The sequence below is a fragment of the Arachis hypogaea genome, chromosome 16, assembly GCF_003086295.3.
Source record: "Arachis hypogaea cultivar Tifrunner chromosome 16, arahy.Tifrunner.gnm2.J5K5, whole genome shotgun sequence".
Taxonomy (NCBI): Eukaryota; Viridiplantae; Streptophyta; class Magnoliopsida; order Fabales; family Fabaceae; genus Arachis; species Arachis hypogaea.
The window spans coordinates 53,686,603-53,692,602 of NC_092051.1; the positions used below are offsets into that span (position 1 = coordinate 53,686,603).

The 6,000-nt window shown below is 35.9% G+C and overlaps 1 non-coding gene and 1 pseudogene across 1 annotated transcript; both read left to right on the plus strand.

The window, feature by feature from the left end:
• Window positions 1-5,206, plus strand: part of LOC112757091 (peptide methionine sulfoxide reductase B5-like) — a 64,363-nt pseudogene extending 59,157 nt beyond the window's left edge.
• LOC112760846 (small nucleolar RNA R71) lies at window positions 959-1,062 on the plus strand. Its single transcript, XR_003181265.1, has one exon. It is a non-coding gene; the product is annotated as a small nucleolar RNA R71 (small nucleolar RNA).
• Window positions 5,207-6,000: the final 794 nt, after the last annotated feature.

Sequence of the window (6,000 nt, forward strand, 5' to 3'; positions counted from 1 at the left end):
TTACTAGCAGAAAATTCGTTCGTCAGCATTCAACGCCAGCTTTTCTGCCAGGATGGGCATTGAACGCCCAGTGAGGAGTTCCTCACTGGCATTCAGCGCCAGGCTTACTGCCATTATGGGCGTTGAACTCCCAGTGAAGGCTTCTTTACTGGAGTTCAACGCCTTCCCAATCTCCCTTGTTTTAGCCTCTACCTCCATGGTTATGGCCTTGCACTCTTCTCTTGGATTCACCTCAGTGTTACTGGGAAGAGTGTCAGGAGGAGTCTCAGGGATCCTTTGGCTCAGTTGACCAACCTGTACCTCCAAGTTTCTAATGGAGGACCTTGTTTCATTAATGAAATTATGGGTGGTCTTAGTGAGACTGGAGACAAGAATGGCTAAGTCAGAAAGGCTCTGCTTAGAGGTCTCCATATTCCCTTGAGAAGATGGAATTGGTGGTCTGTTATTGAACCTATTCTGGTTCCTTCCACCTTGATTGAAACCTTGCTAAGGTTTCTGTTGATCCTTCCATGAGAGGTTAGGATGATTCCTTCATGAAGGGTTGTAAGTGTTTCCATAGGGTTCTCCCATGTAATTCACCTCCTCCATGGTAGGTTGATCAGAATCATAAGCTTCTATTTCAGAAGAAGCTTCCTGATTACTGCCAGCTGCAGTTTGCATTCCAGTCAGATGCTACGAAATCATATTGACTTGATGAGTCAATATCTTATTCTGAGCCAGGATGGCATTTAGAATTTCAACTTCATGAACACCTTTATTTTGAGGGATTCCATGGTTTACAGAATTCCTTTCATAAGTGTACATGAACTGGTTTTTTGCAACCATCTCAATGAGCTCTCTTGCTTCTACAGGCATTTTCTTCAAGTGAAGGGATCCATCTACAGAGCTATTCAATGAAATCTTGGATATCTCATACAAGCCATCATAGAACATGCCTATGATGGACCATTCTGAGAGCATGATAGGAGGACATCTCCTTATCAATTGCTTGTATCTTTCCCAAGCTTCATAGAGGGATTCACCTTCTCTTTGTCTGAAGGTTTAAAATTCGACTCTAATCTTTCTCATCCTTTGAAAAGGAAAGAACTTAGCCAGAAAAGCATTAACTAGCTTTTTCCAAGAGTCAAGACTCTCTCTAGGTTGGGCATCCAACCAAAATTTAGCTCTGTCTCTTACTGCAAAGGGATAGCACATCAGCTTATAGACTTCAAGATCTACTCCATTAGTCTTTACAGTATCACATATCTGTAAAAACTCAGCTAAAAACTGATGTGGATCTTCAATTGGAAGTCCATGAAATTTGCATTTCTGCTGTAAAAGAGAGACTAACTGAGGTTTAAGCTCAAAATTGTTAGCTCCAATGGCAGGTACTGAGATACTTCTAACATAAAAGTCAGAGGTAGGCATGGTGAAGTCACCAAGGACCTTTCTTGGCTCCTCTTGAGGTTCGGCCATGTCCTCTGTTTCTTGCTCAAAACTTTTTGAAAGGTCTCTTCCAGAGTGTTGTGCTTTAGCTTGTTGTAAACACCTCCTTAGAGTCTTCTCAGGTTTAGGATCAGGAGTCAAGAGGGGTTCTTTATCCCTGTTTCTGGTCATAAATAAGAAGAAAAGAAAAGAACGATGGAAAAGAAGAAAGCTCTTTGTGCCAATTGGCAAGAAGTTTCTCCTTAAAGTCAGATGTGAAGAACGAAGAGAGAATAATAGAGAAAAGTGAACATGGAAGAAGGAAAAGAAGAAGAGTTTGAATCATAGAGATGGGAAGAGAGGAAGTATAAATAGATAAAATAAATAAGAATTAAAATATTTTTTATTTTATTTATTAAATAATTTTCAAAAAATATGGTTAATAATTTAAAAAGAATTGAAAATTAGTTAATGAATTTTCGAAAATAGAAGAGAGAGAAGAGGAAGAATTTTTCAAAAATTAAGAGAGATGAGAGTTAGTTAGGAGGTTTTGAAAAAGAAGAGAGATAGTTTTCGAAAATTAAGGAAGGGAAGAGTTAGTTAGGTAGTTTTGAAAAAGAAGAGAGAGAAGATAAGATATTGATTCATGAAGGATTATAATATCTCCAATCCCTGATGAATCATTTTCTTTGAATTTCTTCAACTTAGATCTCTCTAATTTCACTGCAATTTATATTTTCCATTCCTGTTTTGATTCCTTGCACCCAATTCCCTTTATAATTCATGCAATTTAAGTTTTCTTGCCATTTAAGTTTCTACACTTCTACTTTCATGAAATTTAAGATTCAGTTATTTACCTTTCTTTCAATTTAAGTTTAAGCTCTTTTAATTTCTTGCACTTTAAGTTTCAGTCATTTAAGCTTCTTGCCATTTACTTTTCCGTCTATTTACATTCTGCACTCTAGCTTTCTTGCAATTTACGTTCTGTCAAACCAATTTCACTCAATTTACCAAATATTAGCTTAACTAAATTCATCACCATACTAAAGTTGCTTAATCCATCAATCCCTGTGGGATCGATCTCACTTTCGTGAGTTTTACTACTTGATGCGACCTGATACACTTACCGATTAGTTTATGTGGAATCGATTTTCCCTCATCATGTTGCTACGCCACCGTCACCATCGTCATCTCCGTGCTTCTCATCATCGTCTTCTCTGTGCTCACATCGTTGAATATGTATGTATTGATTTCTATTTGGTTCTGAAATTTCAGAGGTTTAGGGTTCCGATTTCAGGTGTTATAATTTGGGAGTTTTAATCTATGAAATATGGGTTTGTGAACTGTGATTTGATAACATGCATGATGTTGTTGATGAAGATGTGTGGTATTTTAGGGTTTGTGAACTGTGACTTAATATACAGCTTGTCTATTTTCTCTGTATTTTTGTTTGTGAGACTGAATCCAAATGCAGCCTTAATACCTAAGCATGTTGAGGATTAATAATTTTTTTTGTCCAAAATTGCGTTTCATTTTCTATGATATGCAACAAATTTTGGGAAACATGTTATTTATCTAAACTGACCAAGAGTTGAATGGCACTCTTGTTAAACATTAGGCTTTGGATATCTTTGAAGAAATCATTATTGCTCTAGCTTCTTGTTTTGGAATAGATTCCTATAACTTGGCATTGGAGTCTCAGCTCAAATATTCTAATCACACTCTTTCATAAAACTCGCATTCATGTATAGTTTCTGATTGTCTTCTTGTTTATTACGGACTCAACAAGTCACTCATAGAGGGAATAAAGAGGGAAGAGAGGAATTGCTTGTAGTGTTACTGAGCCACATTCAGATCTTGAGGGTGACAATGAGGAGGTACTTTCAGTTTGCTTTGGGTTGGAGAATTTGTGAGTTAGTTAATTTGTTGTAACTGTCAAGTTAGTTAGAAATAAGAAGTTAGTTTATTTCATATTTTGACAATTTGCTGCACTATATCTATTAGACTAGCATCTGTTATAACAGTTATTTTAGTTTCAGAAGTTTGTGTCGATTAATTTCAAATTCTGATCATTGTAGAACTTGATAGGAAGGAATTTGATTCAAGAGCTGTAATCTTGAATGTTTCTAAATTCTAAGTGGTTAGTTCAGTCCCCTATTGCAGCTCTTTTCCATTTCTTGAAGATAAGTATTGTTCATAAGTGTAGTAGTGGTCGTACTAATTAGGTGAGTTGCAGAAGGATCTAAATGTGGGTATAGATGGTGAACTAGTGAACTAGTGAAGTCAAAGTTTATCAAGTGATTGCCCTAATTTCCCAGATTATTTATCCAAATGGGGTTCCATCATCATTATTATTATAAATAAGAAACGGCTTGCGTGCAAATCCAGTGTGAGAAAGCAGAAAGCTTTTTGAGAAAGAGTGAATATTGGATAGCAAGGTCAACAGGGTTTCACATTCAGAAATCAGAGAACGAATGTAGGGCCATTCTCTCCCCTGAGTAGTTCAGGATCCTAGGCCAAAAGGGAACTGAGTATGAATTCAATTCCCCAACCTTTTCTGTTCTCATTGTTTTGAGTTATTTTAGTGCCATTTCTTAGAATCATTGGTAGTTTTTGGAAAATATATATCTGGGTTTAAACACAATCTAAGAAGTTCTTTTTAAGACATGAAATTGGTTATAAAGTGAGTTGAGTTGAGATTTAAGAATACGTGACTGCAATGGGAACTTGTGCAAATTGAAGGGTACTGGAGAATATAACAGGTTCTATGAAGAAGGGGTTTACAACTGTGCTGGGTGTGCAACTCCTCTTTATAGGTCTTCCACTAAATTTTACTCTGGTTATGGTTGGCCTGCTTTCTTTGAGGGTTTACATGGTGCCATCAATCGCTCAGTGAGTTCTTTTTCTTATTCAATATTTGGATATTCATCTCTCTTTTTTTTTCCTTCGCTAACATTGATTGAATAAACCACTTTCAGTCGGACCCAGATGGGAGGAGGACTGAGATAACTTGTGTATCATGTGGTGGCCATTTGGGTCATATTTTCAAAAGAGAGGGGTTCAAGACACCCACTGATGAACGTCATTGTGTTAATAGTGTTTCCGTTAAGTTTATTCCAGCTAATTCTGCTGCTTAACCATTATGGCCTATGTGTTGAAAATTGAGAGAGCCTTGTGTTTTCTTTCTCATTTGTTCTCCCATTTGATAGGTTGATGCTTAGAGAGCCTATCATCGAAATGCCCTTGTCATTCTAGAGAAACTGTATACTGAGGTTAGCCCTTGTAGCTTGAACTATAAAAATGAGAGTCAAGATTCAAGAACTATGTTTAAAGATAGATTTTATACTTTTGTATATATATATAGTTTCACTGTCTTTTGTATTTAGTAGCTTTTGGGAGTGGATGCATGAGTAGATATTGCGAAATATGGTATGACAGTATGACCATCTTTTCCTTACTCCCTGTATTGCTATGTACTAGAGAGATTGTAATAGAAACTGGGTAAAAGAAAGTACTGATCAGGTTAATGATCTCTGTTTCTATAGTTATAATATTGGCTACTAAATTGGATAGCTTAATTTTGTACAAATAGTTTTGTTAGGTTAATGATATCTGCAGTTATTATTTCTATTATTGCTATTGAAGCTATTTCTGCTCAACTCATCAGGTAAAAAGTTCTGGAACTTGTTCCATATGCAACCTATGCGTGACCAGAAGGTATAACTTATCATAATCAAGTGAAGAAGTTAGCTCTTTTAATATTTTGCCACACAAATTTTGTTTTGGATGGATAAGCACTTTTTTTTACTCGGTTCAACAGGGAGAAGTACAGCATTTTATTGGTGTTCAACTCAATGATAGCCAACATGTGGATCCTCTTCACAACTGCATCACAAAAAATACTGTAAAAGAAGGAGAACAACTGGTTTGGACTCTATTCAAGTGCTTCATTAATTTACCATATACTGAGTCTCAAATTATTAAACTCTATTAACATCATTACATATTCAACTTGTGCTAAATGTTGAAGTCTTCAAAACCTAAAAATGGTGACTTCCATTAAAATTTATGTAACCTTGGTTTTGCAGATCATAGACTGTGGAGAACAGGCTTAAAGCACTTTAGGCCAGTTAAACCTTTGTAATTAGGAGATACTGGCAGGTTTTAATTTGTTCTTCCCTATTTCTCTTTCGTATTTCCAACATATATGAGAACTTTATAGGTGAATTTTCCTCTACCAATAGCGAACAATTCAAGAGAACTCAATATTTTGAAAATTTAAATTTAAACTTCTATATTTTCTTTTAAAGAAGAGGCTGCCAGGTATAATAATATTATGCCACTACATGCACATGGCTCCTACTTTCCTCTAGCTAACATTAAGTTCTCAATATTCATAGATTTTATGCTACTGAGGTCGTGGTTGCATTGGAGTATCTTCATTGTCAAGGTAGGTTATTAGGCATTCGTATGACCTAAAAATTTTGATTATTATCTTCATTGTCAAGGTATTGCACGAAAGCTTGCCACCTTAACTTGAGTGACAATGATTCCAAAAAATTTCTGCATGTTCACTATGGTAAGAAAAAGAATTGT